We start from the raw sequence: 25456 nt of genomic DNA on the forward strand, positions 1-25456 counted from the left end.
AAGGCTGGGATCTGGCACTGCTGTGGCTGTGGCATTGGGTGGCACCTGCAGCTCTGATTTGACCCCTAGGCAGTGAATTTCCTTATGCCATGGATGCAGCCCTAAAAAGACCAAAAAAAAAAAAAAAAAAAAAAAACCCCAACCAACCAAAGAAACAAACAAAAAACAAACACACAAAAAAACTATTAAGATGACACTGGTCAGACCACTACATAACCAATTTCAAGATGACTGTCAGAGCTGACTGTACTGTTTCTACCTGTAGTCCCCTCCCTCTACCTGTAACACCTCTGAAACTCCCCTTTAAAAGCTCTTGTCCACTGATTGTCAGTGGGGGAAGTGGCTGTGGGACATGAGTCCACCCTCCTGCCCCTGTAGCTGGCTTCCCCAATAAAGCAAACTTTCCTTTCTGCCAATCTTGCCTCTTTATTGGCTTTAGAGGAGTGAGCAGCCAGACTCCACTTTCAGTAACCACCTGACCTCCCCAAGTCTCAGCTTTTGCATCTGAAGAATGAGGAAAATAAAGACCTTCCCCACACACTTCACAGGGTAATGACAATTGGAGGAGCTTTGTAAACTGAAATGTGCTCAACTCACCTGGGGGGTTATTTTTGTCCTAGAAGAGTGAAGTCTCCTGAGCACAGACTCTGCTCTGCAGATGGCACCTAAACCTTCTGTTTAGCACACAGTGATGCTTAGTTAGATCCACAGATAACTGAAGGTGGATTAGAGGCGTGTACATAATAACATGGGCAAACAACAAAAGGCAAAAATAAAGATGAGAGAAATAAAAGTAAATACGAACCTTAAAATGTGGACGTGCCATCCATGAGCATGCTGTCACCAGTCTGGAGTGCAAAGTCAAAGGGAAGCGTAGCATGCATGGTTGCTATTAACAGCAAGAAAGAAGCTCATCATACCCTAAGGGGAAACGTTTCATAGAGGAAACTCTGTATGAAGAGTTCAATGGTTTCCTCCTCCACGTTCCACCATGAAAGTAATCTTGAGTTTCTCAGCATAACTTGTATAGCTCAGTTACAGGAAATCTATTCCATAGAGAACATAGCCATCTAGGTATGGTCTGATCAGAATTGATCCAGAGATAAAACACAGTATAGGGAAAGTTCATATTTTGTGAAGATGTGAATCTTTCCCAAAAAATCCACACACCCCTAAGTCTCACTTCTTTAGAAAGCTTCTAAAAAGTCCCCAGCTCACATTTAATCAGCAAAGCGTAAATATTCGGAGTGGACTTAGATTATCATTTAGCGCCACTCTTGTTTCCTTGAAAACAAAACAGGCCATGAGATGGGAAATGTATTTTCTAAAGTCACAAAAGTCTTTGTTGCCAGGACTGACCCAGGTCTGCCCCTCTCTAGGTTGCAGTAAATGGCTATCCCCCCAGCCCATAGCAATGGTAGTGCTAGGCACCTCTAGTGTCACTCACAAGACATGATGCTCACTTATCACCCATCACTGCCAACTGGGTTTTCCCACCTAGATAGCAAACTCTTTGAGTCAAATTTGTTCCCACCTTTATAATACTAAACCCAGAGCTGGCAACCCAGTAGATGCTTAACATTGCCTGAGGAATGGATGCAAGTAGAAATAAATTAGACGCTTTCCATTAAAATTTGAAGACTGAAGTTTCCAACGTGGCTCAGTGGTAACGAACCCGACGAGTATCCATGAAGATGCAGGTTTGACCCCTGGCCCCCCTCAGTGGGTTAAGGATCCTGCATTCCCGTGAGCTGTAGTTTAGGTGCCAGACGTGGCTCGGATCGCGAGTTGCTGTGGCTGTGGCTGTGGCAGCGGTCGGCAGCTGCAGCGCTCATTCAGCTCCAAACCTGGAACTTCCATGTGCTGCTAGTGCTGTCCATATATATATATATATATATATATATATATATATATATATTTATTTATTTATTTATAATTATATATATATATTATTTTATTTTATATATAATAAAATAAAATTGGAAGACCCAGCCCAATGCCAAAGCCAAGGCTGTTCCTCAGTTTCTGGAAGTAAGTGACCCTGCTGGAGGACAGCAATGACATTTCCTACAAAATAGATTGTGTGAATACCACAGCCAAGCAATAAGTTTCAGTAAAAACTTCAGCCAGAATTAAGAAAACATTAGCACTTTTACCTTCATCTCACTCTCTCCTGGGTCAAAAGTGCCATACAAATACAAAGTTATAAGATTAGTAAACTTTTTTTTTTTCTTAAAACGTTAAGGTTAATTTAGCAGGCAAAGCAGTTTTATATTATGAGAACTTTTAAATAATTATAAGAGGGAATTCTGCTGTGGCACAGTGAGTTAATGATCCAGCTTGTGCATGTGGAGCTGGTTCGATTCCTGGCCCAGTGCAGTGGGTTAGGATCCCATGTTGCTATAGCTGTGGCATAGGTCACAGCTCCAGATTTGAATTGATTCCTGGACCAGGAACTTCCATATGCCACAGGGGCAGCCGGGAGAAAGAAAACAAACAAAAACAAAAACCTAAATATATATAGTATATAAATATATATATAAATATGTAAAAACATATATATGTATATATATATAAATATGTAAAAACATATATGTATATATATATAAATATGTAAAAACATATATATGTGTGTGTGTGTGTGTGTGTGTGTGTGTGTGTGTGTGTATATATATGTATACTGAAATATTCTCCCAAAAGTAAAAGGACAAAATGAAAGAGTTGTCAACATGATAATGATGATGATAAAAAAGTCATTGGCACTTATGACATATCAGGTCCATCTAAGTACTTTACACATATTTCCATATTTAATCCTTACAGCAATCCTCAGAGGGTAGATATTATTGTTATCTACATTACAGATGGAGAAACTGGGGTGGAGAGTGGTTAACTTGCCCTGGTAACCTAACAAGTATCTGGTCCTGGATTCCAACTCATGGAGTCTCACTGGGAACTACCAGTTCCTAGGCTTAACCCTTTCCTAACAATAATCACTAACGTATATTGAACACTTACGATGTGCCAGACACTCTTCTTAGTAGTCTAAGTGCTGCTATGCGTATTAACAGATGCGAACGTCTTACAAGCTCATCCTTATTTTATAGATGAGGAAACTAAAGCACCAAGAGCAAGTTTGCACAGGTCGCACAGATAATGATAGAGCTTCGATCGAACTAGGGCAAACTGGTTTCTGCACCATTTTTGTACTGGTATGCTATTGTCCTTGTCACAAAAGAGACCCCGGGAAAAGGCTGTGTTTTTAACTCTTATCCATTCCTCCTATATCAGACTTCCTTAGGATTTTGTCTTCAACCTAAATTATTTCAACTGCCTCCTAATTGGCCTCCTGTCCCTCTAAATTCTTTCTTACCCATTAAGCATGTAAGACAGATATTACTCAGGACTCACCTTAAAACCAATTCTACCTTTAATACTGTTCTTTCCCCAACCCTTCTGTCATTCCCCACTGCCCACAGCAAAAGTCAAAACTCTTTAATGTCACTCAGCAGGCCAGTCGTGATCAATCTTCTAGTCCTTTTCTCCTTCTTTGGTCTCACCTCCCGACACCCTTTTCTTACTTCCTCACTTCCGACAACTCTGAACTACTACCAGACATTCCACCCTACATTCTCTCTCTTGTCTGAGCACTTGTGTTCACATTGGTCTTCCTATGCAGAATGAATTTCTCCTGGATCATCTTCCAATTTATCTGGCTTTGTCCCATCCTTTTAAAGGCTCAGCTCAAGTGCCCTCTCCTCCAGGCAGCCTCCCCTGGCTCCTCTAACCGGTACAGTTATCTGATTGACTCCAACTAGAACTGTTGTTAACAGCTGTCTGACTGACTCTGACCAATAACTGTTGGCTGGTTGGCTTTACTGGTCCCTCCCATTAGCAACCCCAGAGGCTTCCATGTGAACTCTTCCTGGAGAAATCATTCATGTACCTATAAATTTCCACTGAAAGTCTCCCAACGGCTCTTTGTTTCCAAGATGTTTTCACTTAGGCACTAATAATAAGGCTGAAGCTGACGCTGTTGTCACTTTTTGTGTGACTACGTGACATCTAGTGGGAACTAAACAGAACTATAAATTACCAAGCCAATGAAAACTCCCCATATATCCCTTGAGACTGATTTACAGGTCTTTTATAACTGGCTCCAACAGCTGCAGCCTTCTCAAAAAAGGCACAGCATTTACAGTTAACTTTTTAACTAACTTTAATAGCACAAATAGCTAAAGAAAGCAAGCACCTGGAAATTCTCACATTCAGGTATGTTTGTGAGGTGGGGAAGGGAGTTAGCAAGAGCTCTGCATACTTGTGCAGTTGTGTTTTATGCCAAAACAATGACAATGAACCCGGCTTATTGGACTTTATTAACACTGGACTTGCCGCCTTCTACATCTGAAGAGCACATAGGCCTTCAGGTATCACATCATTAGTACCCTCCCCACTGTATTAACACGCAACTTGAAGCCACGTAAGAAAGACATAGACTTTCAATTTTGAGAAAGGAAGTGCCGGTGGTTGATATACTGGGTCTCCCCTTACACTCTGTTAACTGTAGTACATACACATTAGAGGCCGTGGACAGGCTTAAAAGATAGTCACATGAGATAATTAGGTTTTAATTAATTTTAAAATGAGATAAGATCTTGACAAAATATAGGTTAGTTACTTGCTCCCCAGTGTTGAGAAGAGAAAAACAAGCCATTCTTCAATGCAAGAGACAGGCCAAGTGCTGCACTGGGGTTTTCTATTAATTATCAGGAACATCTTTCTGCCTCTCTGGCAATCCAAACTCTACTTGCCTTCAGGTCTCAACTCAAACCTCTTGTCTTCAAGAAACTCCAGCCAACTCTGATGTTCCCTTTTGGCTTAGGGCTGAGACTCCATCTTTTTGCTTTGCCTCTAACCTCCGCGAGGCATCCACTGAGGAACAAGCCATCAGACAAGGACTCAATGGGTGTTTTCGAGGGTTTTCAGGGTACTAGGAATGCCATCCTTGGAAGTGATATTTTCTCAGCAAGGTTCTGAGCTGCTTTATGACCTTCAATTTCTGCTCTGATCCTGGACCCTTAAGACAACATATCCACCAGAGGACTGAGAGTTCATAGAAGGCCAGCCATAGGCCACTTGTTTAAAAAGCTGGTATTCATTTAGAAATGGTCCAAGGCCAGGCACTGATCTAGAGACAAAATCTTGCAGGTTCCATGAGGTACAGCCTGGATTTACAGCCAAGAAACACTGTCCTTATTTCCCTTGCTTTGTTTTTGTTGTAGGCAGATTCCAAAATGGCCCCAGGATTCCCACTCTCTGATGAATACACTCTGTATAATCCCCTCTCCTTGAGTATCAGAGAGATTTGTGAATATGATGAGATCATCACTCTCACTTTCAAGTTACTGATCAGTCAACTTTGGACTTTGAGTTAATCAATAGAGATTTTTCTGGATAAGCCTGACCTCATCAGCTGGGTACTTTTAAAGAAGGTTATGGATCAAAGACATGCTCTCCTGATGATCTTAAGGAAGAAGAAAACTACCCCATCACAGAGAGGGCCATGTGGCAGGGAACAACAGGTGATTCCTGAGAGCTGAGAGTGGCCCCTGGCTGGTGGTCAGCAAGAAAACAGAAATATCATTGCTATAACCCCAAGATACTAGATTCTACCAACAAACACATGGGCTTGGAAGCTTCAGAAAGGAACTCAACCTGGTCAACACCTTGATTTAAGCCTTGAGAGGCCCTGAGCAAAGATGCATAGATTTTGGACCTATAGAAACTTCAGTATAATAAACTTGTGTTGTTTTAAGCCACTGAATTTGTAGTAATTTCAGCAACTATAATAATTTGAACAAAAATCAGCAATAGAAAACTAATACGATTCCCCTACTTTTCCCTCCACCTGGTTCCCATCCAGCTCCTGACCCTTGTTTCAGTATCCTGATCCAAGCCAGCCACTCCCACTTGCATTGCAGATTATTTCCTGTATTCCATCTTCTTGGCCTGGCTGAGCTGGGCTCAAATTGCCATCACTTGGTTCTTTTTCCTGCTTTCCTGATCCTCTCTCCCAGCTCTGAACCCCATCCTGGCTCTGATCTGTATGGCCAGGGCTTCCATTTTTGAAGGGAGATTCCAAGTGGGAAACAAATGCTGAATGCAGGACTTTCTAAACAACATTAGAAAGAGACTTAAGGTCTTTGCTGGCCACCAAAGGGCTTTGTTTGTTTGTCTGGGAGGTTGGGCACAGAGTAGCAAAAAGGAGAAAGGGATGCAGGCAAGTTTCCAGTCTCCCCATCCCTCCCTTTATACAGATCAGTTTCTTCCAGAAGACCTAACAGCATGACTTTGTTTCAAGACCAAGTTATAATTCTAATAAATAAATAAATAAATAAAGCAAGCAAGCAAGCAAGCTCTGGGTACCATGTGATCATGAGAAAAACATTTTAGCCATGTGTCCATTTTCCTCTGAAATGGATAGATGAGAAAAGATGACCTCTAAAGCCCCTTCCAGCTATAATATCCCATGATTGAAAGATTGTTTAAGCCTAACGTTTTGCAGTTGGCAGAATCTCCTGACCTGCTGAGCTAATGACCGACTCAGGCATAAGACTCTCACCCATCCAAGATCAAGAAGAGCCATACCCTTCCATCTGGCTGCCTGGTTCCCAGAGGGCTATTTGCCCTCCCTCCAAAATCACCAGGGTACATATGGACTTCAGCAGAGTGTTCCAGGGGTAGCCTGGATCCCGATCCAAATGGCAGGCTGTTGCTGGCAGAGTCTCCTGGACTCAATTGACAAATACTCCAGGATCTGGAAATGCACTGGGAAAACTAAAATCAGCTTCATGGAAAAAGAAGAATAAAAAAAGTAATAATTGTAGGTCAGGAGCTTAACAGAAAATAAATGAAAATAAATGAAGTGTGTGTTTGCAATTTGTCTTTGACTTTAGGCTTCCTTGGAGAGTTTTCTTCCAAGGGGGTATAAAAAGGGGCCAGCATTATGGAGGCTGAAGGGGCAGGTGCAGCTGTAGAGAGGATTCTGAGAAGATGAAGGGCCTTATGTTTCCACAAATAAGCATACCTTGACCATTTCTCTGACGCCAGGAATCGCTTTAAGTTGGGGTTAAATCCCATCATTTTGCAATGAGATGTAAGGTTGAAAACTGAAACATCTCTGGGAGAAGAGAAGTCTAAAACGACTTATGGTGGAAAAGTTCCAAATGTCAAACTTCACAAGAAGCAGACTGCCTGAGAAGGGGCACTGTTCATTTGTACAAGAGTGTTTTGGGGTTAGTGCAATCTATTCTAGGTCAAGCATTTCCTGTTTATTGGTATAAATAACAGGGTTAGGACTCAAACTTAGGTATCTCTGATCCCACGGGTTTTTTGTTTGTTTGTTTGTTTGTTTGTTTTAAGGGTTCCATAAAAAATGAGTTATGAAAAACCTGGTCAATTTCACAGAAACTGACCTCCAACAAAGCTCTCTAGTTTCAATGTGAGCATTTTAGTGCAGGCAACATGTACAGTACCCCTTCCAATTCAATATAGACTCCTTTCCAAGCTTGACTGTTCATCACCCATCTTCTGCACGCTTAGTATTTGCAAGTCTCTGAGGATGATCTGGTGTAACTACGCTTCAGAACTTTCTTTTGGGATCAGGCTGAGTTTGGGTAAAATCACCATTTTTCCTGACCTACTAGTTTCCTGTTTTGCTTCCCCTCCTCCCTCAGGGATTTGTTTTGAAAGTACATACATAATAAATCTGTTACATCCAACTCCTTGACTTAAAGCTGCTTCTTGGAGGCACCCACATATAACTTTATAAAGGAAATTTAAATGAGTCATATTGCAGTTTTCTCTCTGTTTTACGTTATTTAATGAATTTCTCTTCCATTGATACTTTAGGGAGTTTCTAGCCCCAGTTCATATTGTTTATGTTCTTGAGCTGGTAGAGAACTAAAGCAGTTCTCTAACCATGTCTTTCAATGTGTCCCACTTAATTCTATAGCAAATGTCTAGGGGACTGGTTAATAATACAATGTCAGATTTTCTCATTTCAGTTATCTGGTCAAGAGAATATAGCTGTATCTTTCAGAAAGGAGGAGTTACAATGACATATTTTTGATTGTGCAGAACCAAGTTGTTCCCTTTCTGAGATGGTGAAAGCATTCTGATTGCTTCAAATAATGGGACTGATGCTAGCCTAAGCAATCAAGTGTAGAAGGGATATAATAGTCAAGATGTAATTGATCTTTGTATCGGCATTACTCCAAATAAAGCAGAAATTGCAATCTTTGGACGTATTCAGTTTTCCATTAAGTCGAAGACTAAACTGAAATAGAGGATGCGATATTTAACAAGGATCCCTGTCTGGCTTAAGAAATCCATTACATTTGAATTCATCTTGGAAAGAAGGAATCAAAGTGAATTTGACTAAGAATATAGACATTCACTCCTTTTATCTATAAATAAATAAAATAAGAAAAAAAGAAGAAATATCTGTCTTGGAAAATGAGCCTGTGGGAGCAGAGAATAAACTTTAAGTTTTAATGGAAAATACTTTATGTAGATAAAAGAAACAAACAAAAATGTACATTGTAAGACAAAGTTTCTGAAGTCCATAGGGCCACACCATATAGCTTGAAGCTATAACCTGTATACTTGTACCGAGTCTTGGACCCTTCGGGTATGCTATGAGGAAAGCCATGGAGGAGGCACAATTGCAAAAGCTATCTTCAAAAGTTTAGGTGTATCTAGCTGTATATCTCTATCTAATTTCTTAATGACAGATAATAGCCAAGCTTTAATAGTTCTCCTTCTCTCTGTACTGTTGAGGTATTACATAAAGAAACTCGCATTGGCTACCAGATCAACAATTAATGACTGACAAATGGCATGCACTTAACCAGTGTTTGTTGGATCAATGGCTATAGAGATGAAAGCCTGAATGATGATTGGGTGGGTGAACTGGTGGATGGATCAACAAGGGCAGATGGAAGGAGGAATGGGTTATGTTGGAGAGATGTTGAGTAAAGCAGTAGGAGGAAGAATTCTTGATAAAAACATGAAGTAAACTTTTCTTTTTGCACTTTTTCCCAGAGTTCATTCCCAGATTTCCTCTGTCATTTAGATCACTGCCCTCTTTAGGATCAAACATGCTTCAAGAGAGGAACTAAATTCACAGCTTTCACAACCAATCTTATGGTTATCATAGCTGAAACCATTGGGAGGAGAGAAGAATTGGGAGGGTGGGAATAACACATACATCCTACTGTATAAAATAGATGATTAATGAGAACCTACTGTAGAGCACAGGAAAATATACCTAACACTTTGTAATAACCTATATGGGAAAAAAGAATGGATATATTTATATGTATGATTCACATTGCTGTATACCTGAAAATGATATAGCATTGTAAGTCAACTATACTCCAATAAAGTTAAATTTTGAGAAAGGCAAATCAAAAAACTAATTCCCAAGAAGATATAAAGATTGAAAGAACTCAACTGAATTACACAATTTTTTTTAAACTTGAGTAATGCACAAGTTCCTTAAAAAAACAAAAACGCAGAGTCCATTGCAGCATGTAAGTTGCACAGCAGCAGGGGGCACTATTACACAGAATACTGTGAAAATTGTGCCCCTGAGTATTGTAAAAGATGATGACTTGGTTTATAGTTTCTCAAACTGGGCTAACACTGGATTACACCATTCCCAAGCTTACTTCCATTTTTATAGGGGCCAGAGGAATCATTACATAATTATGGAATATTGGTCATCAGGAAAGAGACAGAGTCAGTTAATATTATGAAAGTCTCTCCCAGTTGTCTTAAAAAATGGCCCCACACAGCCTTGTTTCAGTCTATAGAAAGGCCAATTGAGAAATCACATAACTTAATATTTGATGGACATCTCTATTTTAAGAGCCTTCAGCTTTTGTCTGAATGCAAATTGACTAGCCTGAAAGATTGGGACAGTTTTCTTTTAAGTTGTGAATTTATATACCATACAGAGCTATAAATATAGGCCCATTAAGTCAGAAGCCAAATCTCACACACACACACACATGCACACACGCACACATACACACAACCCTTGCTATTTAGCAAGAAAAGTGTTTCATACTCAGATTCACACCCATGAACATATCAGACATATTTGGAATGCTGTGGAAAACATTAATTCCAATATATCAAGAAACCAGTGAAAACATGGTGAGATGAGGCATGGGTTGTTATGTCCATTTGCCTAAGAACCACTCTGGATGGGAAATCAATATGAAATTTTGATTAGATGGTCTTTTCCTCTTCTCCCCATGCACGATAAAAACTTCATGTATTCACTCCCAATTAGCGATATGCTGAAAGGGCCCTTGAGAAAACACATTTGGGAGAAATGTAGGAGCTGCATTAAAAAGAGGAAGCTTCAAGATCGAGCTATTTTTTTTGTTTGGGGGAACAAATATGAGATTGTAATTTGCCCTAAGAAAATCATTTATAAGGACATATAACAAAAGTGTGCAACAACAGGCTACTCAATCAATTGCAAGTTATTACGCAAAATGATGGATCTGCTAAGTCAGCAAACCCTCAGGTAGACTGATCTGTCATGTAGAGCATAGCAATATCCACATTATAAGGGTGGCCAACTGATTTGTGAATGGCTATGATAATGCTAAGAGGAGGAATATTTTGTGAATTGCTGGAACAAAGATAACTTGGTGATGTGGTTGCACAAACACTATATTTCTTGCTTATCAATTTCTTCAGAGACTGGATAGTCCGTGTCTCGAAATCAAAATAGTATTGCTTTTCTATTGCTGCATAAAAAATAACCACAAACATCCATTCATTATCTCACAATTTTCATGGGTGAGGAGTTTAGCACAGAGCAAGTGGGCTGAATATTGGCAGAATTTTGTTTTTTGCAGTTGTAGGACTAAGGTTCCCATTTTCTTGCTGGCTGTCAAATAAGAGGCACACTCTCAGCTCCCACTGCTCCCAGGCTCACTGCCCTCTCCGCATGTGGCAGTTTCCTCCTTCAAGACCAGTCTGTATTTCAGTCTACTTAGATGGAGTTTAATATAATATAATCAATAAATATAATCAATTCAATACAATTAATTTAATATAACTCTATTCAATATTCTGCAATAATCTGGGAAAAGCATCTGAAAGAGAATGATATGTGGCTATGTATGACTGAATCACTTTTTTGAACAGCAGAAATGATCACAACCTTGCAAATCAACTATACTTCAATAAAACTTAAAAATGAAACAAAACAAAACAAATAACCAAGGGATACAGTGGTAAATTTTATGTTATATGTGTTTGTGACAATAAAAAAGTTTTTATTTAGAAAAAAATCCAAATAAATAAAACCTGAAAATTTCTTAAAAATAATAATATAATCAATCAACTATACTCAATATAATATAATATAATATAATATAATATAATATAATATATTATACTATATTATAACCACTATGAGGTATCCCTTACACCACCAGAATGGCCATCATTAAAAGTCTATAAACAATAAGTACTGGAGAGGGTGTGGAGAAAAAGAACCCTAGTACACTGTTGGTGGGAATGTAAGTTGGTGCAACCACTGTGGAAAACAGTGCGGAGATTCCTCAGAAAACTGAAAAAAGAACTACCATTTGATCTAGCAATCCCACTCCTGGGAATCTATCTAGAGAAAACCATGACTCGCAAAGACACATGTACTCCAATGTTCATTGCAACACTCTATACAATAGCCAAGACATGGAAATAACCTAAATGTCCACAGACAGAGAACTGGATCAAGAAGATGTGGTACATATATACAATGGAATACTATTCAGTCATTAAAAGGAAAGAAATAATGGCATTTGCAGCAACATGGATGACCTAGAAATTATCATGGTAAGTGAAATCATTCAGACAGTGAGACACCAACATCAAATGCTATCACTTACATGTGGAATCTAAAAAAAGGACACAATGAACTTCTTTGCAGAACAGACACAGACTTGCAGACTTTGAAAAACTTATGGTTTCCAAATGAGACAGGTTGGTGAGTGGGTGGATGCACTGAGGGCTTGGGATGGAAATGCTGTAAAATGTGGTTGTGATGATTGTTGTACACCTATAAATGTAATAAAATTCATTAAGTAAAAAAAAAAAAAGAAAAAATTCCAAATAAGTAAAACTTAAAACTTTAAAATTGTTTAAAAATAATAATATAATCAAATATAATCAAGATAATATAATCAATTTAATATAATATAATCGATATAACATAATCAAGGGATTAACTATATCTTTATATTCATAAGTCCTGCCTATACTGATGGGAAGGCATACACAGGGTATATACACCAGGGGACAGAAATCTTAGGTGCCATCTCAGAAATCTACCTACAACCAGCAGTTCCAGCCTACTTGGAGTAACTGGAAGAATGCTCATCTCCTTCCATGGGGACTTCTATATCACCTATTCCCATTTCCATAGCCACAGTACTTGCTACAGAGCTCAAGAAAGGGGAAATATTGATCCTGAACATGAGGAAGATTCTCTTTGGGATCTCTGGACCTCAAGAGGGGAACTAGCTTCTCATCTTTCTAGCGCAGGCCCCAGTACATTTTTCCCCCTAGCATTATCCACTCAGAAATGCAGCCTCTTTGGTATTTCAGAAAATCAGTCTCAAGGGAGAATTTCCTTACTGTCCTCAACTCCCCTGTGCTCACAGTTTAGCTGTTCAGTAAGCGCCTGTCGAATGAAAAAGCCATGCTCCCTAGTCCCCAGCCCTGCATATATACACCGAATGCATAAAACAATACCCAAGTGAGTGCATATAGGTAGCTACCACGTCCTCCCCATAAACTGTCTCCACACTGCCCTCTATATATGCAGTAGTTTAGTAGTGAACCATTCCACATGGCTTCTGCCATCTAACTCCATTCTTTAAGTGCTTAAATGAGAAATGGCCTCTGGGGCTTGCCACGTAGCCCCCATTGTTCAAGCCGGCCAAGCTCCAGAAGACACTACTTAAGGGTGTGGATCAAGAGTTAGCCCATGTCTACCTTAAGAGGGAATAAGATGATGGAAAGGAGGTAAGAAATAACTTTCACGTGGATTTTCCCATTTTTCAGGGATATTATTTATACAACAGTGGGGTATGGGAGTTATAGATTTCATTTGAATAAATGTTTCTGATAATTAAAATCAAGTGCTTTTGGTGTTCATATTTTAAAAGGAAAATAACATATTATTAAAATAATCCTTAAACTGCTTATACATTTTCCTTCCTTATACAGAGTCCATATAATGTACCATTTTCTTGATGATTTGGGATTATCTTTATACTTGTAAGTGGATATATTCAGTTAAGATTAAGGTAAGTAGGGCTGCTTTCACTCTACGTGGCCACAGTCAGTGATTCTTTAAAATTATATTTTAAAAACAATCCTCTGTATGACTCCCATCACGGGTTCAGAGACTTCTTCCCTGGATTCATCTGTACTTTGGTAAATTTCTCAACTAAGCATCATTTCCAGGACCTAGTTCCACTGTCTCTTATTGATTCAGGTATAGCCTTGGCTGTTCAGATAATGTTGGAAGGTAGAGAGAAAAGCCAAATCCAAAACAATTAAAGTGGCAGTGTTGTTTGGTAGCCCTGCTGGCAGATCGTGCGGTAATAAAACACGGAAAGCTTGAAAAACCAAGTCTAAAAATCCACCGAAAATTAATGAATCAAACTCCAAATATGTGCTCAGATATCATTATCTTCAGTAGGACTTTTCAGTTTCTACTTTTCAAAGGAAAAATATACCTAACCACCCCTCCTACCTCCCCAACCCAGCCACCTCCACCCTCAAGTGCTCTGATGTGCTTGCTTGCTTCATGCTTCTCCTGAGTCATGTCTTGCTTCAAAAGGCATCATGTTGATGGGGAATTGGTGAGTCATAAACATGGGGGATTAATAGTCCTCTAAAATTAGTAACAATTCAAAAATAAAAGTGGAAAGCACTAATTTCTCAAGTCTCAAAATGTCTAGGATATAAAGAGAGTTTTAAGGGAAGTCAGGATTTCTCTTTATCATTTATATGCAATGATTAAGAATTTAATTGTTTGAGCAAATACAGCAATTAAAAGCTCTAATGCAAGTCATAAAAAGTTAATAGAATAAGAATAGTCACACCGGAAGAATAAAATTTTGAGAGTCACTAAGTACCGGGTGCCTACCACATAACAAGTAATCTGTAGCCAGAGTTTCTCATCTTTATTTTAGCAGAAAGATGGCTTTATCATTCATATTCTACATGTGTGAAGACTAAAAGCTCAGAGAGAAAAACTAGCTGGTGGTGGAGCTGTGATTTCAACTCAGATGTGATTCCAATTCACGCTCCTTGCATTACTGTATGGTACCATAGTCATTTCATTTATGAATTAAAGGTACTCGGATTAAACAAAAAAAGATGGGAGTTCCCATTGTGGCTCAATGGTAACAAACCCGACTAGTATCCATGAGGAAGCAGGTTTGATCCCTGGCCTTGCTCAGTGGGTTAAGGATTTCTGGCATTGCTGTGGCTGTGGTGTAGGCTGGCAGCTACATCTCTGATTTGACCCCTAGCCTGGGAACTTCCATGTGCCGTAACTGCGGCCCTAAAAGCTAAAAAAAAAAAAAAAAAGATGGTGAGGGGGACTAATTATTAGGTGCCTTATATTTTCCAGGCAGTACACATGTATAACACATCATACCAGGCTCTTCACTTTTAGGATGTAATTAGGGAATTATGGGAGCAAAATGAAAGGGTCACTAACCTAGAATAGAAAAGAGGGCTAGTTAGAGAAGGGAGCCAATCTCTGCTCTGATTCTGGAAGGACAAACCAATGCAAAGCATTTTGGGTAGAAGAAGCAGATGTCCCCAGGCACCAAAGGGTGAGAACACACCACATCTGAAGGATTGCAAGTAGCTGGATATTGGATGAATCTATAGGGCTGGGTGCACATAAGGTGCATGTGTGGGGAAGTGAGATCACGATAGAGAAAAGGAGAGGAGCTAGATCGTCACTTACAGGGAAAATAAAACCTAACTTGTCATACAAAGTTATGATAAGTTAGGTTTTATTTTCCCTGTAAGTAAGTGAGGAGTCCGAAAGGGTTTTAGAGGTCGCCATGTTTCAGAAAGCCATCTCCAGGGACAGTATGGAGATTCAGCTGAGGAAGATTAACTCTGGAGAGTGGGAGGCTCAGAGTACCAAGGGGTATGGGGGAAAGCGACCAAGGTCAAAACACAACAGAACAGGAAGTTCCCATTGTGGTGCAGTGGAAATGAACTTGACTAGTATCCATGAGGATGTGGGTTTGATCCCTGGCCTCAATGAGGGGGTCAAGGATCCAGCATTGGCATGAGCTGTGCTGTAGTTCAAAGATGTGGCTCGGATCCCACACTGCTGTGGCTGTGGCAGGCAGCTGTAGCTCTGATTCGACCCCCTAGCCTGGGAACCTCCATATGCCACAGGTGAGGCCCTAAATAGCAAAAACAAAAAAAGTAAGAAAGAAAGAAAAACCACAACAGAACATTCCTACCTAATCCCCTTCCCAGACAAGCAGAGCTTCAAGACCTAAGACTTGGTATCATGGTGTCAGTTCTGCCTGCTTCTCCACCTCTCCTCCTCACTCCCAGGGGATGATTCAACCAGAACACTGGAGGTGGTTCTGGAACAGTCTACATATTTTTTTGGCTATGCTGAATTGGCCACGGCAAGCAGAGCTTGGCCTCTCCCTAAGCACAGCAGTCTATGCTGTGACGGGGGAGCAGAGGCAGTGAGAGGGAAGTAGGCATAGGCAACAATGGGGCTGAGTTTAATGATGAGAAGCTGGGCCAGAGCATTCACAGACCTCTACCCATCCCCTGAGCTCATGGCCCTAAGAAGCCAGAAGAAGCCTGAGGGGAGCTGAGTTTCTCCCCAGGCAAGTAGCCAGGGTCCCATGGACTTTGCACAACCTAGAACTGATACTGGAGTACAGGCTCAGCCTTGGACACATTGAATGAAACCAAGTTTCAACTGGAGGAAGGGCTGGATCAACTATCAGTCAGAAGGGATAATAATAAATTGTTGAGTCCTTTAAGGTGACAGTGTAATTTGTAAACAGAGACACATTCAAGAGTGAAAAAGGGAGCTCTGAATAATTATGCCAGTACAGCAGGTATAAACCCACACTCTTCCAGACAAATTGAGATCGATGGATCCTTAATCACAGAGTCAGCCCCGGAAAGCTGATGACCTGTCCATTTCTCTGGTTTCTGTCTTCCCTCAGCCAGGTATTTTAATGTTTCCTTTGTTTCTGGATGGCTTCCAGATGCTTTTTGATATAGCCCTTTGGGGTCCTCTTACCCAGTGTCTCTGCTTGGAACCAAAGAACCATAAGCGATCTGCCCTCATGTCTAAGACAAGGAGACCTAATTTAGTAACTAGCCCAGTTGCACATGGACCAGGATGAATATAAAGCCATGTTCGTCTGTTTTCAAAGAGGGCGATCGTGCCATTATCTGACCTTGGGCAAGAGTCAGGTCTGCAGGTAGAAGCCATGGAGATGAAGGAATGGGCACCATTCTGGTCACTCTACAAAACAAACAGGATTCCCATGGGTACCACTCCTCTCACCATAAGATGTGATCAGGGCTTTGCTGCATTTGGGATGATGTACAATGTACAACCAGTTTGACTCAGTGATTCATTTCTCAAGCTAAGCTGGGGCTAGCCTTCTGACAGTGGTAGGGGGGCTGCTTATGGAGTGATGGTCCCAGGAGTCCCACATCCTTAGTCAAAGGTTGTAATCAGAGGAAGTAAACTGTCCAGGAAATGAACAGTTTGTGTGCATTAAAATAAACTTCAACATATGGTGGAATGGGATGCAAAAATAACATAATATTTTAAAACACAGGATTTTAGAGACAATTTATCTCTGAGCTGCCAGCTTGAGGCTATGCCCCTATACTCCTTGGGTACACATTTCTTCTACTCTATCGCTAGTGGTAGATCACGGGAAAAAGACAGTATTTGTATTTTAACAGGAAACCATGTAAATATAGTTCTAGTATATTTGAAATTTCAGAAGAGTATATCTAGTATATTTAGAATTGCACAAGGAAGCAGCACTCACTCCTCTGACAAATCACATTGGTGGCAAGGAAAGAAAGAATTGTTAGCATCCAATTATTTTTTGCAAGATAACATGCTGGCCCTTAAAAAAAAAATCACAAACTTTTTCTGTTAGAAATCATGTATTTTTTAAAAAGGACCTATTTGGAGTTCTCTTATGATGCCGCAGGTTAAGGATCTGGTGTCATCACTGTAGTGGCTTTGGTTGCTGCTCTGGTGCGGGTTCACTCCCCAGCCCTGGAACTTCCACATGCCAAGGGTGCAGCAAATAAAAGACAGAAAAAAAGGACCTATAGATGAATCTTTACATCAATACCAAAAAACAGCTTGAATTCGTGATTACTTTGAATTATCTAAAACAACAGTCAGCAAACTCAGTCAAATCTTGTCCATGGTCTGTTTTTGTGCTCCAGCAAACTGAGTAGTTTTCCTATTTTAGAATAATTGAAAAAGATCAAAATAAGAATCTTTTGTGACAAATAAAACTTATATGAAATAAAAATGTCAATGTCCACAAATACAATTATATTAAACACAGCATACTCTTTACATATTGTCTGTGGCTGGATTTGCATTAAAATGGCAGAGACCTGGCCTGCAAAGCTTTGCAGAGAACTTTTGCCAACCGCAAATATAGTTTTAGATCATGAATTTAACTACTTTCCAATAACTAGCACAATTCCTCCCTGATCTGATCTGATGAAAAGATAAGGACGATTTGTAATTGACATTCTAATTTATACCCCATAAATGGCTACTGCACAAAGGTCTGAAAGCAGTTGGTTTATTGAAGGGAGTGTTTTGTGTTCTGTTGTTCACATGATTATTTTGTTCTGCAATTTTCCATAGATATGAAAAAGATTAACTTTAACCCAGGCCTCATTCACGTTCACTCTCCGGGCTCCCTGGACCTGCTGCTTGTCACTTGAGATGAGTCATGTGTCACTTTTTAAAAGATATGGGGACCTGGGTGACCTCACATTTGGTCTCTGCTTACCCTCTATACTCAATTAGTACTAATTTGTCTTCTAAAACAGATCATCTTCTATATTTTTTAACATAAAACGCAGGATACATTTCTCTCAGTACCAGGCTGAGCCTTTAGGTTGACTTCCTCCACAGTCTTTCCGCAATCCACATGTTAGCACGTTAAAATAAAATTTAGTTCTTTGGGAGTACCTTTTGCACTGATGCTGCTAGGAGGGTTTATAGCCAAGGAGTGGAACTGTGGCACCTGTCACAGAGATAGTTTTATTTCCTCCTTGAGAGAATCCAGTTCTATTAAAATATTCAGAAAGCATTCAAAACCAACCTACCAACATTCACTTTCAGAAACAAGAAGTGAAGTATCCATTTAAATATTAGAACATCCTTATATAATATGTTCCTTCACAATCACCATGCCATTATTTTGATTTCCAGGAACCTGGGGCTAATATGCTCAGGATGATGGACTGAGAAATAAAGAATCGAGAGTACATCAGTCAGTTCTGCATCTATAAGTGGTTTATACATGTGTGCGTTTTTTCCCAAACTCCATACATCAGATCTTAGAATTTAATGATGGTTTATCTTTTTTGATTGCCAATCATTAAAATGAACTGATTTTTATTTTCTCTCCAAAGATTTCTATCAAATGCAGCTTATAAAACCCATGGATTATATCTCCCCCTTCCTTTTTAGAGAAAGCTGTAATTTTAAGTCTCATTGTGAATGTGATTTAAAAGATTTCTGTGGGAAATGTATGGAAAAGAATGGCAGAAATATCCATCTCAGGGACTTATCACTTGCTGGAAGTTGCCACTTCCTCCGAATGGGAGCTCTGACTAGCATAAAATGATCAGATATATGTCCCAAAGGTACATATCACGCAGGCACATGCTGTTTTGGGGGGTCCAGGACTCCAAACCCCATAACCAAATCTTCATATATATCCTCCAAAGAAAACCAAAACCAAAACATGCATCCAGCAAAGAAACTGGATAATGTACCACACTGGTTGATGGAGGAGGCGGAAGGTACGTGAGCCGGACAGCAACTTCCTAATCCTATTCCACCAAGATACATGGATTTAATGGTTGATGCATTTTGAATTCTCTGCATCCATCTTTAGCAGGTATTTGTACAGATACAACTGGGACTTCGTTCTATGACTGTGAGCTGGGATTTATTTAGTTATCTGGGGTCACTGGACATGTTACATGCTTTTATAAACTGATATTGAGCAGGGAAGAAACTGCATTAGAAAAGAAGCTGAATAACAATAAACTGAACTCTGAGGTGCTCTCTCGGGCTTCTGCCAGGCTACATTTGTCCAAATGGGAAACAGGGCTGATTTTAACCCCCCGCTTACTCATGACTCCACAGTGTACATCAGACACATGGTCACAGCCAATGTGGGTGCCTTTTCTTTTCTCTTGGTTTCCACCTATCTCATCATATTGACAGTTCCTGTCATAAACTGACTCCTGAAAGACTACACAGATTGTCGTAAATGAAGGGACACAGGGGATTTCTTTAATCACATACAAGTGCTAACAACCACACGCAAGTGTTACCAACCACAGGCAGACCCTGAGACCAGGCCAGATGCAAAAAACAAATAAACAAACAAAAAACCATTATTGGATTTTATGGATTTACGGAATAAAATGGGCTTTGGGGAATAGAGCCCTGATTTATAATCTTGTGATAGTAAAGCCATAGAGAGTAAAGCCACTGCTGATGGTTCATTTTTTTAAGTGCATTTTATACTGAAGTATAGTTGATTTATATTGTGTTAGTTTCTGGTGTACATCAAAGTGATTCAGATATATATATATTCATATACACACACACACACATAAATATTCTTTTTCATATTCCTTTCCATTATGGTTTATTACAGGATATTGGATATAGTTCCCCATGCTATACCATAGGACCTTGTTGTTTACCTATTCAGTATGTAATAGTTTGTATCTGTTAATCCCAAACTCCTAATCTATCCCTCCCCTGCCTACCCCCAACCCTGGCAACCACAAGTCTATTCTCTATGTCTGTGACTGTGTTTCTGGCTAATGGATTTTTTTTTTTTAAACCATTGCCTAAGAACTAATTCACTCATCTGTAGAGGATCGCTGCTATTTTTATTCATCAACTGGAAAACCACAAATAAGGCGTAGGACTCCGAATACTTGTCTTCCACAGTAAAACCGGGTTATTCAAATGATTTTCTTGGATTTAAAGCAATGAAAAATGTCACCACAAAAAAAATATCTACACATTCAATCATTCAAAAAGTAAAAGCTTCTATGGGATGAAAATTAACACAACTAAATACCTGAGAGATCAACTGTCAGAGGAAAAATGCATCAAAAATAACAAAGTGGCATTTATGATAATAGGAAACCACTATAGAACAAATGAAGAAGACTTGATTTGATATCCTAAAGTGAAGATTAAATCATGTCATTCATGGCAAGTCCTAACACACGTTAATTCCATTTAAGATTCATATGGGAGTTCCCTCTTGGCTCAGTAGGTTAAGGATCTGGTGTTGTCACTGCTGTGACTCTGGTCACAGCTGTGCCACAGTTCAATCCCGGGCCTGGGAATTTCCGCATACTGAAGGCATGGCCAGAAAAAGAAAAAAAAAAGAAAGATTCAGATGAAATTTATCAACACTTAATGGAGAAAAGGCAAATGCCATATGATATCACTTATATGTGGAATCCAAAATATGGCACAAATGAATCTAATAGAAACCGATAACAGACTTATGGTTGCCAAGGGGGAAGGGGGAGGGAGTTGGATGGATTGGGAATTTGGGGTCAGCAAATGCAAACTATTACATTTAGAATGCATAGGCAATGACGTCCCACTGTATAGCACTGGGAACTCTGTTGGATCTCTTAGGATAGAATATGATGGGGGATAAAATGAGAAAAAGAATGTGTATATATACATATGACTGGGTCACTTTACTGTACAGCAGAAATTGGCACATTGTAAATCAGTTATACTTTAATAAAAAAAATCCAAAAAAACACTGAATGGAAGATTAAACAAATTATACTATGTGAACTAAACTGATTAAAACTATGTCCAAATGTGAAAAGCTGTCCAAAACCCTTTGTTAGTTAAAGCAAAACCAGCACTAAATGCATTGTGATCCTGCACTGAATCCTGGATCAGAAGACGAGTGGAAGAACTGGGGAAATCCAAATACGGTCTGGAGTTTGAGAGTAATGAGCTAATGTTAACTTCCTTGTTTTGGTAAATGTACAGGTTATTCATGATATTAATGTTAAAGGCAATCGGAAAAAAGGTTAAATGTAACTCCACACTGTTTTTGCAACTTCTATGTAAGTCTAAAACCATCCCCAAATTAAAAGCTCATTTAAAAGTCCAAAAAAATTCCTAAATCATATGGATAAAAAAATTGCACAAAAATTAATGGTATGTATGTATATACACAGGAAACTTCTTGGAATATATATACACCAAACTCTTCATAGTGCTTGTTTCAGGATGGAGATAAGACAGGAGCAGAGCCTCTCTTATTTTATTTACTTCCCGCGGAGTTGAATTTTTTATGTATTACCTTGATAATCTGAAATATACAGTATAATAAATGTGTTTCCATGGCTATTACTGTTCTCATTTAGTAAAGAAGAACATTATCTTAGAGAAAACATAGGGCTGGTAGGTAGTAAAACAACACAAGATTTGAACATAACCCTTATTGCGGAGACATGAGTCAGTACATGATACTGCCTTCTGGACCCTGAGCTCTTCAGGGAAGAATGGTATTCTATTCATTGCTGTCTTCCCTACAAAGTCTAGTGCAGCACTTAGCCTGTCTTAGGCAATCGATATGTGTCTATCAGTTACAATTCCAGTATGAACATTCTGTCTCTAAGACAAATATAATAGACTTTCCATTTATAAGGGCTTAACTATTTACAGCTGATTTCCAATATGCTTCTTGATTGTGCTTAGGAACAAATGCATCTTTACAAAGTTGGCGGATGCAATTAGGAGCTAGAAAAAGAATAGACCTGAATTCAACATGAATAATACCACACAAATACAAAAAATTAAAATCAAACTTTAAACTCCTAAAGTTTAACTTGTTTTGCAAAATGCCTTCATGAAACTAAAGATAAAACACCACTGAAACAAAACCCAAACCCACTTCACTAAATAATACATAGTGATTGAATGTACTTGGCTGATGTATGTTTAAATTGCTTTTACCCAATTCTCTGAAACTAGAAAAATGCCCTGGCTGATTTTTTTTTTTTTTTTAGTTGTTGTTTTCAGTTCATTGATTGAAGCACAAAAATGTTTCATTTTTTTATTGGAAAATATGTATTAGAACTAAAGGTTAAAACCTTGCTTTCATTCTTGCTCTCCTGAAACACATATGGATTCTGTCACAATACTATAGAATCTTGATATCTGAAAAATGTTATTACTTAAATGGACTGTCTGACCTTTTCATTCATTATTCCCATTCACAAGATGTTTAATGGGGCTGTCAGCCTGGAGGTCTTGGTTCCAGGCTCCAGGGTGAATAAAATCTAGCCACTAAATAGAATCTCAGATTGTTAGGAATGCAAATGAACAGAGAGGTTCAGAGAAACCCAGTATGGGATCATCAGAAGGATAGCTCTTAGAAGGGCCAATACAAGAGTAAAGGTATGTTTTTTCCTTCCTGGCAAGGGGTGATGGTTGTAGTTGGGTCAAATAGAGAAATGTTATCATTTACTTTCCAAAAACATATATGCTGATACAAGATGCCCAGGGGATTTCACAGAAATTATGCTGTCAGAGGATGAAAATAAGAATTGAATCTACATACACATTCCTTTTGTATTTTAAGATTTTGAGAAAATACAAACATACACAATTATAAAATGCTACGCAAAAAACCCCAAAGTGAATAAAGTGCTTTCAGGAATCACTCATGTATCTGTTCTTTATTTAAAACTATCTGTCTTCACAAGTATGTGGATTATCACAGACTAACGAGTCTCCTGTTTATTATTTGGTATCAAAATAGTATTTCCTTACATCTTTCCTGCAGTGATTTCCCAGATTTCCATTCCTTTCCCTGCTTCTTTCCATTACAATGAACTAGACAAAAGATGTTTTCATATAAGGTTTCACATATTTCAATCATATCCTTTTAGCCTAACGACCTTAAGTAATTTTTTTTTTTTTTTTTTGGTCTTTTTAGCTATTTCTTGGGCCGCTCCAGCGGCATATGGAGGTTCCCAGGCTAGGGGTCGAATCGGAGCTGTAGCCACCGGCCTACGCCAGAGCCACAGCAACGCGGGATCCGAGCCGTGTCTGCAACCTACACCACAGCTCACGACAATGCTGGATCTTTAACCCACTGAGCAAGGGCAGGGACCTATCCCTCAACCTCATGGTTTCTAGTCGGATTCGTTAACCACTGCGCCACGACCGGAACTCTTTTTTTTTTTTTTTTGGTCTTTTTAGCTAAGTAATTTATCATTATTTTTAAGGATATAGTAATGTCTCTTTATCTTTGTCCTTATTCTTCCCTAATGACTTTCACTTTCATTCTGTCTCTATTGTCTTATTCAAAGATTCTCTAATGCACACCTACCATGTGTCAGGAACCACGTGTTGGGAACCACCTCCACTTACTCAACTGCTCTTTATTGAGCATATATTACATGTTATCCTAGTGCTAGTTACAAAGCAGTATCTCAAATCCTGATGGAGGTGTATTAACCACATGCCTATTCAGAATTCCAACTTCAGCGAGCCTAATTTTAATCAATTTCTTTCTTTCTTTTTTTTAGGTCTGCACCCATGGCATATGGAGGTTCCCAGGCTACGGGCTGAATCAGAGCTGTAGCCGCTGGCCTACACCACATCCACAGCCACAGTAAGGCAGGATCTGAGCCACACCTACACCACAGCTCATGGCAACACCGGATCCTTAACTCACCGAAGTAGGCCAGGGATTGAACCTGCATCCTCATGGATGCTAGTCAGATTTGTTATCTGCTGAGTCACTCCTAAAAAATGTATAAGCAGACATTTGTATTTTATATACTTCCTGGTGGTTCCCAATACTTTGGTGGTATTTTATTTGCAATGACACAGTGGTCTAATGTCACTTAATGAATATTTCTCAATGACTCTTTTTATGCTGTATTACTGACAGCCCAATGAACATCATAGTTTGTATCATTTTTCCTTCAAGTAGCTACTTTGCATTGACCCATAATGGAGTTCATTCCATGGCTTACAGATCCCTATAAGTTATTCTTTTAGTCTGTTTTTATCTGCTTGACACCCAGATCTCCTGTAATTCTATACAGGTCTTTAAAAGACGGTGAAGTCTCACTATATATTCTCAAGTACAGATTAGTTTTGCAGATGTTAAATAAAAAATTGCTTCAAATGAAATGAATGACTATTGATTTCATTTGTCAAAACACTATTGATTTCATTTTTCAAACCACAGCATTTCCCACTTCTTCCAAAACTTTGTTTCCTGGACTAAATAAATTTACAAGTTTCTTGAAAGTTTTGAAAAATAGTTGTGTTTCCTACTGTTCTCCTTGGTTCATTATGTCCCTTTGAATATGTAAATATTCAAAGATCTCTTTAAGATAAGATTATCTGTTTGGAAGTCTCATGACAGACACTCTGACTCCATTTCAATGCCAGGTACAGTGCCTGGTACATATTAAGTACTAAACGAATGAAATGAAATTAATTAAATTATGTAATTAACGATCTTACCTCCGGTGCAGACCTGAGCATTGTTGATGCACATATTATAAATAAGCTACTTGTATTGAAAAAAATACAGTACAATAAACAGGATTCTTTAGATGGACAAAGACACTGAATGCTTAAACAGTAAACATATGTAAAATACTGAAGGGCATGAAGAGGAACAAGCACCCTCTTTCTGGGCCACTGCATGGGAGTGAGGAAGAAGGGAAAGTAGAGACTTGAGACCTGAGATACCATTTTAGGAGGGATATAGGAAATGTGCTTTTCTGCTCTCTCAGAGATACTGATCATGCAGTACAGCCCTATATCAGTTTGTAATGGAATTCCTGGCCTCAGCCTCAGTGAACCACAATGAGATGGTTTTTAGGTTTTGGGGAGGTTTTTTGGCTGTGCCCATGGCATGTGGAAATTTCCAGGCCAGAGGTTTGAACCCATGCCCCAGCAGTGACAAGGCAAGGTCCTTAACCTTCTGAGCCATCAGGGAACTCTGAGATAGCTTTCAGAAAAAGAGAG

The 25456-nt window shown here is 39.1% G+C and overlaps 1 protein-coding gene across 2 annotated transcripts in view; it reads right to left on the reverse strand.

The window, feature by feature from the left end:
* The window catches only part of CTNNA2 (catenin alpha 2), a 281632-nt gene that overhangs the window by 152838 nt on the left and 103338 nt on the right, over nt 1-25456 (reverse strand). The window lies entirely within an intron of this gene.

This window comes from Phacochoerus africanus, chromosome 5 (genome assembly GCF_016906955.1).
Source record: "Phacochoerus africanus isolate WHEZ1 chromosome 5, ROS_Pafr_v1, whole genome shotgun sequence".
In the NCBI taxonomy this organism is placed as follows: Eukaryota; Metazoa; Chordata; class Mammalia; order Artiodactyla; family Suidae; genus Phacochoerus; species Phacochoerus africanus.